Raw genomic sequence first — 13180 nt, 5'->3', positions numbered from 1 at the left:
TAAGTAAGGAAATTCTGAGAATTCTGAAAAAGAAGAGTAATGAGTGGGGACTAGTCTTAATAGATATTAGAACATAGTATAAACCTACAATATTTTAAACAGTGTGCTATTGGTGCATTTTAGACAGATGGATCAATAGAACAGAATAGGAAATTTGAAAGCATATTTGTAGTGGGTAAAAGTGTGTCCCCTCAAAAGATATGCTCAACTCCTAACCCCTAGTAGTGGGAGTATGATCTTATTGGAAATAGGGTCTTTGCAGATGTAATCAAGTTAAGATGAGGTCATACTGAATTAGGGTCATATTGGATTAGGCCTTAATCCAATGGCTGGTATCATTATAAGAAGAAGGAAATTTGGACATAAACACTGAGAGGAGAGGTCATGTAAAGACCAAAGTAGAGATTGGAGTTATGCTGCCACAACCCTAGGAATGCCAAGGGTTGGTGGCAACTACCAGAAGCTAGGACAGACCAACTGGATGGTTTGTTCCACCAGAGTCACCAGAAGGAGCCTGGCCCTGCTAACATCTTTTATTTATTTATTTATGTGTTTGTTTATTTATTTTTGGCTGCATTGGGTCTTCATTGCTGCACGCGGGCTTTCTTTAGTTGCGGCAAGCGGGGGCTACTCTTCATTGCAGTGCATGGGCTTTTCATGGAGGTGGCTTCTCTTGTGGGCTCTAGGCACATGGGCTTCAGTAGTTGTGGCATGCGGGCTCTAGAGCACAGGCTCAGTAGTTGTGGCGCATGGGCTTAGTTCCTCCGCGGCATGTGGGATCTTCCCGGACCAGGGCTCGAACCTGTGTCCTCTGCATTGACAGGCGGATTCTTAACCACTGTGCCACCAGGGAAACCCCCTGCCAACATCTTGATTTTAGACTTCTAGCCTTCAGAACTTTGAGAGAAAAAGTTTCTGCTGCTTTAAGTTACCCAGTTTGTGCTAATTTGTTACAGCAGCCCTGGGAAACTAATACAGTAGCTAAATGCCTACAGGAATTTAGTATATGACAAATGTAACATTGCTAATCAATAACAAAAAGATGAATTATTCAAGAAATAGCACTGGGACAAAAAGATAGCCTGCCAGAGAAACAGCTGAAACCCTACCTCACACCATACACCAAGGCAAATTCTAGAATGAATAAAACCTGGGAGTAATTTCAAAAGGATTCTTAGAGTAAGGAAAGCCTTTAAAAGTATAATTTGAAAAAATGAATCCATAAATGACAAACTTGATAAATTTGGCCACACAAAAAATTTTAATTCTTCATGAAAAATAATATAAACAAAGTCAAAAAATATATATATATATTATAGACATATCATATGCTATTGACAAGGGCCTGATATTCTTGCTATTTTAAGAGTTCTTACTTATCAGGGAGAAAAAAAATAAACACCTAATTAAAAAGAGGAAAAGTGTATAAACAAACAGCTCCCAGGAAAAGAAATGTAAATGATTCTTAGTCTTATAAAAACACGGTCAACCTCCTTGTAGCAGGAAAAATGAAGTTACAGCTACTAGATATCATTTTATATCTAACAGATTGACAAAGATCAAAAAGTTTGATAACATGCTGTATTGGCAAGGGTGTGGGAAACAGGCATTCTCATTCATTGCAAGTGGGAGGGCAAAATGGTACAACCTCCGTGAAGAGTGATTTGGCAATATGTAAGTAAATTAGAAATCTACATAACCTTTAACCCAGCCATTCCATTTCTAGGAATTTACCATACAGGTACACTTGTATATGTGCAAGTTGATGTATGGATGTGGCTATTTATTGCAGGTTTGCTTATAATAACAATAGATTGGAAACAGCCTAATTTCCCATCAGTAGGGCACTAGTGAAATGAATTATGGAACATCTATTTGGTGAAATACTATGGACTGTTTTTTGTGGGGTTTTTTGTTTGTTGCTTGTTTTTCACAGAGGCTTTCAGGATCTTAACTCCCCAACCAGGGATGGAGCCCGGGCTCTGGCAGTGAAAGTGCCGAGTCCTAAACACTGGACTGCCAGAGAATTACCTGGACTGTTTTAAAAGAATGGAGGGCTTGCCTGGTGGCGCAGTGGTTGAAAGTCTGCCTGCCGATGCAGGGGACACGGGTTCATGTCCCGGTCCCGGAGGATCCCACATGCCGCGGAGCGGCTAGGCCCGTGAGCCATGGCTGCTGAGCCTGCGCATCCGGAGCCTGTGCTCCGCAACGGGAGAGGCCACAACAGTGAGAGGCCCGCGTATCGCAAAACAAAAACAAACAAAAAAAAAGGTTAGCAACTGGTGACTCCAGGAAGGTTATATGGGTGTTCATTGTATTATTGTATTACTACTTTTCCCCGTGATTTTGAACTTTTTTCAAAATAAAAAGTTTTTTGTTTTTATTTTTTGCTGATAGTGTGTCCCACCCCAGACTCTATTAAATCAGAATCTTTAGAGGTAAAGCTGGTGAGCCAACCTTTTCTCCCAAGCCAGCTGTATTCTGAGAACCACTGGACCATCCCAAACCTGGGGTGACTGGGGCACCCCAGCAACTCACTGCAGGCTGCTTTCCTCCTCCGTGGGGCGCAGGTAAGGTGGGCACGTGCAGGACTGGGAACTGGGAATCGGGGTCTGGGGGCAGACACTAGCTCCCCCTCGTTATCTTGGGGGAAGGGAGCCCTGCACTTTCCTGCTCTGGGATTGGGGGAGAGGAGGGGAGCCCAGTGCCAAGCCCCGCTTCCCACCCACCGCCAGGGCTCTCTCCGCGTGGCCTGCGCCGGGACACGCAGGGAACCCTGGCCCTGGCAGAGCCCCTATCAGATAAGGCCGCCTCCCCCGCGCTGGCAGCCCTCGGAGCCCTCGAGAAGTTTACGTAAGCCTGTTGTTGATGGAAAACAAACGCACAAACGGGCATTTCCTGGTCTGCTCAGAGCCGCGGCGGCCCCAGACGCTGGCTCACCCCAGAGCGGCTCCGTCCTGACAGCTCCCCTGGGGCCTCGGGCGAAACTCTGGGGGTCCAATATGCTGGAAGCCCGGATCTCAGGAGGCCACCCATAGCTCCTGCCCCAAAGCCCAAGCTACCCTGCACATGAGCCCAACACGCAGGGGGCGTTTAATTAATGCTTGTTCTTAACCTTTCTCCTGCGTGCGGGCCCTAGCATCAGCCTGGGCCTCCTGAGGACCCAACTCCAGCCCTGTCCCCGCCCCAGCCTGGAGCCCAGGTGGGGCCCATCCAGGCATCCATCGGCACCACTCGGTTGAGTGCTCGTTGCATGCCTGGCCCTGTTCTGGGGCAGCGCGGGTGACGGAGGTATGGGAACCAGGAAAGAACTGAGAATGGGCATAGCTAGCAGGAAATTAGGGGGGAAATCTCATCTATACATGGTGCCTCCTCCCTTGCTTTTAAAAGTAAGGAGAGCTAAGGCAGACCTTCACAAAGCTGTTGGAAAAAAGAAATGAGACTGCTGAGGGGGTCTTTTACCCACTCCCCATCCCATCCCCATCTTTGCCTGGAGGGAGGCAAACGACCAAGTTTCAAATCCCAGCTCCATGATCTCACCACCTTATGCCCAAGTCTCTTTATCTATGAAATAGGGCTAATTCTTGTGCCAACCTCAAGTATTGAGAATTAAATGAGACATTTTGAGGATTAAATGTGGTAATGACTATAAAACCTTTCTTTTGGCCATGCTGCACGGCTTGCAGGATCTCAGTTCCCCTACCAGGGATTAAATCTGGGTCTCACTTTGTGACCACCTAGAGGGGTGGGATAGGGAGGGTGGGAGGTAGGGAGACACAAGAGGGAGGGCATATGGGGATATATGTATACGTATAGCTAATTCACTTTGTCATACAGCAGAAACTAGCACACCATTGTAAAGCAATTATACTCCAATAAAGATGTTAAAATAAAAAAAAATCTGGGTCTCAGCAGTGAAAACCCAGAATCCTAACCACTAGGCCACCAGGGAGCTCCCTAAAACTTTAAAATCATAACTATCGTAACGTCAGGCACAAAATATCACACAGAAACATGTCACTATAGATATAAATATATTATGCCTACCTGCCCTTTCCATCTCAACACAGATATCTGCCTTTCAAGGTGGGCTTTCCTGATCCCCACCATGGGTCAGGTGCCCCAGTTACATTCCCTTCCAAGTCCCCCTTCATCCACTCCTTCTGGCAGCCCTCCTCACCCATGTCACCACCCAGATGTGTGTCTTCCCCGTCAGACTGTTCACTCATTTTGTGCCAGGCTCTGTGCTGGCCCTGGGCACCCAGAGGTAACTCACATTCTAGCCCTGTCTTCTAAGGGGACTCCGCCTGGAGGGTAGAGATAGATGTCTACAGAGAGCAAGGAATCACTATGAGAATATTATAAGAATTACAAAGGCTTATGTGGGCACAGTGCTGGCATGCTACCTGACACACAGTAGGTTCACCCCGAAACCATAATTACATAAAATGATGCTGTTTAACAGTGGAAAGACCTGGAGTCGAATGCTGGCTCTACCATTTGCTTGCTGTGTAAACCTTGGGCAAGGCACTTTCTCTGGACCACAATTTCTCCATTTATCAGGGGAGATGCTAACATTAAATCCCCACCTTAAGGCCCTGGTGGAATTCAAACAAGTTGATGCATGTGGAAGCACTTTCTATCAGAGGTTAACCTTATCAGCTACAAACTATCCTGTCAAGGCCAGTATGGGGAATACAGCCTCGGACAAAGGCTTTGGTTTCAGGACCCAGCCTGGACACCCCCTTGTTTTGCAACCTATGGCTAATGGCTCAGCCTCAGTTTCCTCATCTGTAAAGCAAGGATAGCAGTGTGTACCTCCTAGGATGCCGTGAGGAGCTGAGGAGATCACAATGATAAGAGTTAATATTTGTTGCACATTTAATCAATGCCAGACAGGGTTTTTAAGTGATTTTTGTACGTTAACTCATCTACCGTCATTTTACAGCTGGGAAAATTGAGGCAGGGAGATTTTAAGGTCTTGCCCAAGGTCACACAGCTGGGAAATAATCCTGGCAGTCTGGCTGTCACTGGAGCCCAAGGTCCTAACAACCCTGCCTCACTGCCTCCCAGGAACCTGTTTAAAGAGCTTAGAAATGCCACACAGTCAGGCCTCAGCAAACAGTACACATTATTATGATTCTATTAATATATGTGTTGATATCATTACGATCTTAATTACTCATCAGTCCCTCCTCAGAACAGGGCAAGCTGAAGCGCTTTGGGCCTGAGTGGGTGCCAGCTGAGAGCTGGCACCATGAGCCCAAAAAGTGGGCAAAGCTTTCTTTCCTTGTCAGTGCATGGGGCGGTGGGGCAGGTGGGTCCGGCACTGGGGCTGGCCCCCGGTGAGCATGGATGTCACAGATGGCCCCCTTTGCCCAGCCTGGTGCTGGACACCCACCTGGCTCCTGGAACAGGGCGGGGCCGGGCTGGAGAGGCCGGGGCAGACACTGGGCCTTTTGTGTCCTACTCCCCACGCAGCCCAGCCCAGAAACCCATCCCCACCCCTGCCCCAGGCTGGGCACAAGGTGTGCAGTGCCCTCCTGGAAGAGGAAAGAATTCAGGATGGAGTTGGGAGTCCAGCCAGTACCCTGGCTCCACTGCCTTCTGGCTGAGGTCCTTGGTCCAGTCCCTCCCTGCTCTAGGCCTGGTTTCCTCATCTCCAAGGGGAGGCATAGAGAGCTGGACTCAGTACAGGTAGGGCTTAGGGAAGGGGGAGGAAAGGAAAGTAGTGGTCCTGAGGGGCTGCAGTAAGGGAACAGGGCAGGGGCCTGGCCACCCCTCTGTTGGGTGCAAACGTGATTAGTTTTTCACCCCCTCCTCAGACAGGCCCAGATCACCCTCAGCTCCCCGCCGCAATCTGCAGCACACACACACACCACCTTGAACACCTGTGTTCACCTGAGCTCTCATCCCTGTGCAAGCACACAGACTTAAACACACCCCTGAACAAAGACACACACGCCTGATCACACACACACACACACACACACACACCCTTGATCACAGACATATACAGACACACACTCCTAGTCATAGACACACATGGACAAACACCCCTGAAAACAGACTCACACACGGACACACACACCTGATCACAGACACACACATCTCAACAAAGACATAGACAGCCCCAAATTAACATACACACCAACACGACTACACACACAGATACACTGACATCCAAACACACCTCCCTCCAACCCACACCCACCACACCTCAGTGCACACCTCACACCCTGCCTACCCATCATACACCAGGCAGATGGGCTTCAGTCCTCATTCGTGGAGGCCACTGGCGGGGTCGGCAGGGGGCAGAGTGAGCCCCCCAGGGAGCCCAGGATGGGTGCCTGGAATTGCACCTTCTCTTCTGTTCCCATACTTGGGGAGTCCCTCAGGCTTGAGCCCAGCACCTCTGCCCAGAGGCCCGCAGGAATGAGCCTAAAGGAAAGGAGGGTATTTGGGGGGACCTATTGTGTGCCGATCCCTGTGCTGTGTGCTTCCATGCTGTCACAGCCCCCTGACTCTGCCTAACGCAGTGCCTGGCACACGTTAGGGACTCCAAAGCAGAAGCTGAGGAAAGCGTCCAGAGCCCCGAATAGAATAGAGATAGGTCTCTGACCTCCCTGCGGGGCATTTCAACAGTGCAGACCCCACCGGGACAATGTCGCGGTGCACCGCCAGGCGGCGCCCTCCGCCCGGCCCCTGCGGGGGCTCTGGCGTCCCTCTGCCAGTTCCCGCTGTGCCAGGGCGGCTCCCCCGGGAGCTTCGCTAGGTCCCCGCGGGCGCCCCCGCAGGATGTCTCGGCTCCTCACCCTGCCGGATCTGACCTCAGCTCCGGCTTCCGCCCCTCCCCAGTCCCCAGGGGCCTCCTCGGACAGCTCCGGGCTCGCAGCCGCCCCCTGTGCCCGGAGCCGGAGCCGCCCCGCAAGCCCAGCCCCACCCCAGGCTGTCTGAGAACTTCTGAGGCCGTCCCACAGTGGAGCCTCCTCCTTCGCCTCTTCTCTTGGAGCAAAGACTCATAAAGGTGCCTGAAGTGAAAGACTGAACTGAATTGAATAAAGAGCAACAGCTCCCTCGGGCCGAGCAGAGCATCCTGTGGGCCAGGCACTCTGAGTTACACGCTTCAGAGTCCGCAAAACTCTATGAAGTAGGCGTTACCATTACCTTCAGAGAGGTTAAGTAGCAGCAGAGTCTAGGGCCAAAGCTCTAAAGGCAAGATTCTCAGCCACAGTGAAGGTTCGTGCTGACATTTATTCTCTCCAGGACCTAGGAAATATTTTTTAAGGACCCACCATCTGCCAGGCACTGTGCTGGATGCAATATAAAGAACACGGGGATACTGAGTCATAGAGCTTACAGTGGCAGGAAAGAGAATAAAATAGATTCATCATTGATTTGCTCAATTGCTAAAGATATGTTACTAGGGACCCTGTGCCCAGCAGTGTGCTGGCAGTGCTGACCTAGGCAGGAAGAGGCCAGCCTCAAGTGCCCCTGTTGCAGGGTGGAGGTGAGTGGGGACAAACAGACAATTACTGCCCTGTGTGGTGAGTTCACTCTGAAGGACACAGTTACAGCACAGTCAGGAGGGAAGAAGGCTAAGCAGGAAAGGCTCCAAAAAGGAAGGGGCTTCTGAGCAGCAGTTTTTGAGGAGAGAAGGGGGGTAGGACCCCCATGCAGAGGGCCCATCCAGCATATAAATCATGGATGAGTTTGGTGTGCTTGGCTAGCATTAAGCCCAGAGATGGTCCCGAGTCCTGCACCAGAGGAGAGAGACCAGATTGTGACTGAGTCTCACACACCAGCTTAAGGACCAACTTGCTCAGGAGGGATGGGAAACCCAAAGCAATGAGTAAATGTCCCAGATCCCTTTCATGCCTCCGTCATGTGACTCAGAGGCCCCTGATGGGAAGGATGGGCCAGCACTTTGATGTCTTAGAGGCATCGAAAACTTGACAAGTCCAAACCCCAAATCCCTGGTCATTTCCCCCCATCCTCTTGCCAGTGACTTTTCCCACTGCATCGAAGGGTCCCACCAGCTGCCCAGTTGTGGCTGCCCCCTCTTCGCTCTCCCTCCCCATAGCCAGCCCACGTCTTCTGCTCCCATGCAGTCGGGTGCCCCATCATTTGAGTGACCGCACCTTTGTCTCTGTCCCCAACTGCCCTGATTCATCTTTTCCAGTTTCCTGGTGCTCTTGGAATAAAGATACAGGCAAGCTGCCTGGAAAGCCCATGGCCATGTCTCCAGCCCCAGCTCCCACCATTCTGGCCCTTGCCCTGAAATCTCCAGTCATACTAGCTACCTTTGAGTGCCTTGGACCTACTGGGCTCAGGGCCTTTGCACATGCTGTTACTCTTTCTTCTCCCCCTCCCCCTCCCACTTGCTGAGTTAATTCCCACTCACTTATCTGATCTCTCAGTGACACCTTCCTCCAGGAAGTTGTCCTTTCCCTCACCTGTGTGTACGGTCTCACATACACCTTATCACATACATCATTAGTTACTTTTGAGGCTATTTGACATTTGTATCCCCCACAAGACTCCGAGTTCCATAAGGTACCGTCTTATTCACTGGTATACCCAGTGACCAGCACAGGACATGGCTCTCAATAAATGCCCTTTAGCAAGATGAACTTCTGCTGCTTACTGGCTGGGTACCCTTAGGTTAGTCCCTTCCCCTCTCTGAGCTTACACTGCTCATCCCTAAAATGAAGGGGCCAGGTGGGTAGTCCCCAACTCAGGCTGCCTATCAGAATCCCTGATTTTTAAAAGATGCACAGGTAATCATCATCATCGAATTGGGAGTGGAGAGTGGGTGGAGGTATGGATGTTACAAGAATGAGTGAACACTGATACCTACAGAAGCTGGGCCATGAGTACATAGGGGTTCATTATACTTTTCTGTTTACTTCATCGATGTTTGAAATTTTCCATAATAAAAAGCTTTGTGTGGGCTTCCCTGGTGGCGCAGTGGTTGAGAGTCCGCCTGCCGATGCAGGGGACACGGGTTCGTGCCCCGGTCCGGGAAGATCCCACATGCCGCGGAGCGGCTGGGCCCGTGGGCCATGGCCGCTGAGCCTGCGTGTCCGGAGCCTGTGCTCCGCAATGGGAGAGGCCACAGCAGTGAGAGGCCCGTGTACCGAAAAAAAAAAAAAAAAAAGCTTTGTGTAAGATACACCAACCTGGGCTCCCCCGCAGTGTGGGTATTTTAGATTAGCTGCTGGTTCTGAGGAAGCTAGGTCTGAAGCACAGGTCTGGCTAGAGGCTCTCCAAGGCAGCTTCCATCTCCAGATTTTCGGTGATTCTCTCCTGCCCACATGAGTGCTGCTCACTGGTGGAAAAATCCTACAACCTGAGCACCCTTCTGCCCTCTCCCTGGATCCCCCTGTGGCCTCAAACACTTCCAGGTCAGTCGCCTGATCTTCCAACTCAAAAAGTTTCCCCAAACATCCACCCCTGTTAGGACCCTCTTCTGGGCTCCCTCTGCCTCTTGAACCTCCAGTCCAGGTGCACAAGACCCCAGGATGGGCCGGAATTGTCTAAGTGCCCCCAGCCACAGTGCCTGGCACGGTGGATGGATGGATTGGTAGGTGCTAGCTGAATTTCTAGAACTGCAATGAAAATCTCTTTGTGGCCCCCAAGCTGTGTGATCCTGAGCAAATGACCCCTCCTTGGCTTCCTTCTCTGTGAAATGGAATGACACTCCCTGCCTCCTGATGCTGTGGGAAGGGGTCAGTGAGATAATGAGCATAAAGGCATGGCAAGTTGTGTAGGGCTTCCATCCCACGCAGAGCCGGACTCTCCTTCCCTGGGGCTCCTGTAAGCCCCCGGGCTTCCCTCATGCTGACAGTGTCTGGCTGTTGATGTGTCTGTCTCCCAGAAAGCCTGGGAGCCATAGGGAGGGGCCGTTGGCCAAATTATCTCCACTTCCCCAGACCTCGATGCCCAGCACTGGGCCCTGGAGAAAGGGAGGAAGAGAGGAGGGGGAAGATGGAAAGGAAGGTGTGAAGGGCCCACTGGCCCTCCTAGAGTCCCCAGGGGCCAGAGGGTCCAGGGCGGCCCCTCCCTGGGGCCTCAGCTGGCAGATGAAGCCTGGAGGTGTTCACTCTTGCCAGCAGAACACACAAGCCATAGCGGCCAACACTTCCTCTCCAGGAAGCTGGTTCTGCCATGTGGGACTCTGACCTGAGTACAGGGGTGGCAAGGGGACCTGCTTGGTTGTATCCTGGGTCTGCAGCCCAGGAAAGAACAGGGGAATCAGAGGCATCTCCCCAAGGCCCCCAGGGCCAAGCTCCAGCTGGTATTCAAGGCTGTCCATGAGCTGAACCTGACCCACCTCCACAGGGGCAACCCCGGCCATTAAATTACTCTCCACTCCCCACTGTTCTCTGTATCCTCTTGCCTGTGCCCAGGCTGTGTCCTTGCCAGGAATTCTCACCCTGCTCCCCTCCTCCACCCGGTCACCTTTGGTTCATCCAAGATCCCAACTCACATAACATCTCCTTGGAGTCTCTCCCAACTTCTTGAGACAACTCCTCACCCCTCCCCTGTAGCTCCTCTCATATTTAGTCAAACATGAATATAGCATGCATACATTCTCTCACGGAATCCTAACAATTCTCCTACAAGGCGGATAGCGTTGGCCCCATTTTACAGATTAAGATACTGAGGTTCAGAGTGGCTAAGTACCTTGCCAAAATTCCTGCAAGGCAGAGAAGACTGTGGAAGGTCTCTTCCATCTGCCCCAGGCCTCCCCTCTCTAGGGAAAAGGAGACTTCATAGGATGAGACAGGGCAGGGGACAGTCATTGTCAAAACCTCAGCCCCTGCAAACTGCCTAATGCCAGGCCCGGGTATAGGTCCCCAGAACGAGGAGGCTCTCCATGTTCACAGCAGGTTGGAGACCAAAAGGTTTTGGTGACGGTCCCTTGGTCCCCTCTGGAGCCCGCATGCAGGGAGGTGGCAACACTGCCCCAGACTCTCAGGTAGCAGTGATGACGGCGTCTTCTCCCTCCCTCCCATCACCAGGGGACAGCGCTGGGCTGGCAGCCTAAGCCCAGCCTCATCCCCTGCCCCAGCGAGCGCCTGCTTTCCAGTCTGAGTCTCTGTTTATTTCTGCTGCCCTTTTGGTGCCACCTTCTCCCTCTCTGAGTGTCACTCTTCACCAGTTCAAAACGACCATCTCTATTCCTCTCGCTCTGTCTCTCTGTCAAGGTCTCTGTCAGCCTCTGAGTCTGTCCCAGGAGCTCCCTTTCTCTCTGGGTCTTCTCAATCTCCATCTGCTTTTCTCTCCATCTTGTCATCTCTCCACCTGTGACTTTGACTCTGTCTCTTAACCTGGATCCCTGTCTCTTGTCTCTCTGCCTCTTCACTGCTCTGTGGCTGTTCTCTCTCTTTCCATCTCTCTTTCCCAGTCCACTGCGGATCTGCCTCTCTGCCCTTTATCTTTGTCCCCATTGTCATCTCTCTCTGTCTCTGCGTCTGTGCACATCTTTGCCATTGTCCCTTTCTGCCTCTGTGTCTCACTCTTTCTCTGCCTCTCTCCCCATCTCCCCGTCTCCGTCACTCTCTCTGAGTGTCTCACTCTGTGTGTGGTGCTCTCAGTCTGGACTCAGGGGAGAGCAGTGCCTTCTCCACAGCACCCCCCATCCCTGGCCCAACAGCAGGCCCTGCTTCCAAAGTTGCTCCCGTGTAGAGGGCAGGGGACCCCTGGGCATCATTCCAGGGCCTGCTCCCTCTGGGTGGCAGTGTTGACAGACAAGATAGGGATCGGACTCAGGTCTGTCCAGGCCTGAGCAAGGAGCACAGCCGGGTTATGTGGGGGCATCTGGGTGCCTGCAAATGTTTGCACGCGTGCCATCTGGGTTTGTATGCGGGTCTCCCTGTGTGGGTGCTGTGGGTGTCTGGGAGCGTCTGGGCCTGTTTATCTGCTAGATTTGTGCACGTACCTCTTTGTGTGGAGCTGTCTGAGTGTGAGCACATTAGCCTGTGGGTCTATCCATCCATTAGAGCCTCAAGAGTGCGCCTGTGTCTGTGGGTCCCTGGGAGTACCTGGAGTCGGGCTGTATCTGTGTGGCTGACCACGGGCCAGGCCCTCTGCTTGCCTTCTCTTACCTAGTCATCAAGGAGGTGTAGATTCTGTTACCCTATTTGACAGATAGAAAAGTTGAGGCTCTTAACCCACATGCTTGGATGTGTGACTACGAATGTGTCTGCTTGAGGTTGAGAGCTTGGCATCTGGAGACAGACCTGGTTCAAACCCTGGCTCCTCCACCACTAGCTGCCTGACCCCAGGCAAGGTGGTTAATCTTGGGCAATCCTGACTTCATTCAGCAAAAATGTATCAATCAAAACCAGATAAAACTAATCCATGGTGCTACAAGTCAGAATAGGAGCTACCTTGGGAGGGGTTGACAGGGAGGGGGCCCAAGGGAGACTTCGGGGTGCTGTAAATGTCCTGTATCTTGATCTGGGTGGTGGTTACATGGGTGTGTTCATTTGGAAAACAGCAATCAAGCTGTTCATTTCAGAAATGTGCCCTTTATGCACATTATACATCAATATAAAAGTTTACAAAAAATTTATTGAGCTCCTACTATTTGCCAGGCATTAAATTGCAATAGAAACAATAGTGCTTTGTGTGTGTGTGTGTGTGTGTGTGTTTAACATTTCAGAAAGTGAGTCGCTTCAGGCTTTACATACTTTCAACCCATTCCTGCCCTACTCCCTTTCCCCACATGGTCCCAATCATGATGGCAGGAGGAGGAAGGGAGAGGGACCACAGTCCTGGGCTGGACTGCTGCCCTGCCCAACCTTGCCTGGCTGTGTTCTCCTCAAAGCAGCTATGATCTTCCCTCTGGGTTTTCAAATTGGTGGGCACTGTGGGGCATTTTGCTAGACGACGGCTGGCATTCGATCAAGCTGGTAACAGAGTACTCTGCAGTAGGGCTCAGGGCAAGAAACAAGGGGCATAAGATGCTCAGTGGACAGACGTCACACCTGCTTGATGCATCCAGCAATGACAGGCAGTGCCTGGATACACACATTCCTGCTCTCCACCTGCAAGGTCCTGACCTGTCACTTGTCATTCCATAAAATATATTGAGCTCCTACATGCCAGGCCCTCCGCTGGGCCCCTCAACACACCTCACTTCACCCTCATTACAACTGTCATATAAAGG

Source organism: Neophocaena asiaeorientalis, unplaced genomic scaffold (assembly GCF_003031525.2).
Source record: "Neophocaena asiaeorientalis asiaeorientalis breed wild unplaced genomic scaffold, Neophocaena_asiaeorientalis_V1.1 scaffold78, whole genome shotgun sequence".
NCBI lineage: Eukaryota > Metazoa > Chordata > Mammalia > Artiodactyla > Phocoenidae > Neophocaena > Neophocaena asiaeorientalis.
Note: the sequence above shows the minus strand (reverse complement) of the source record.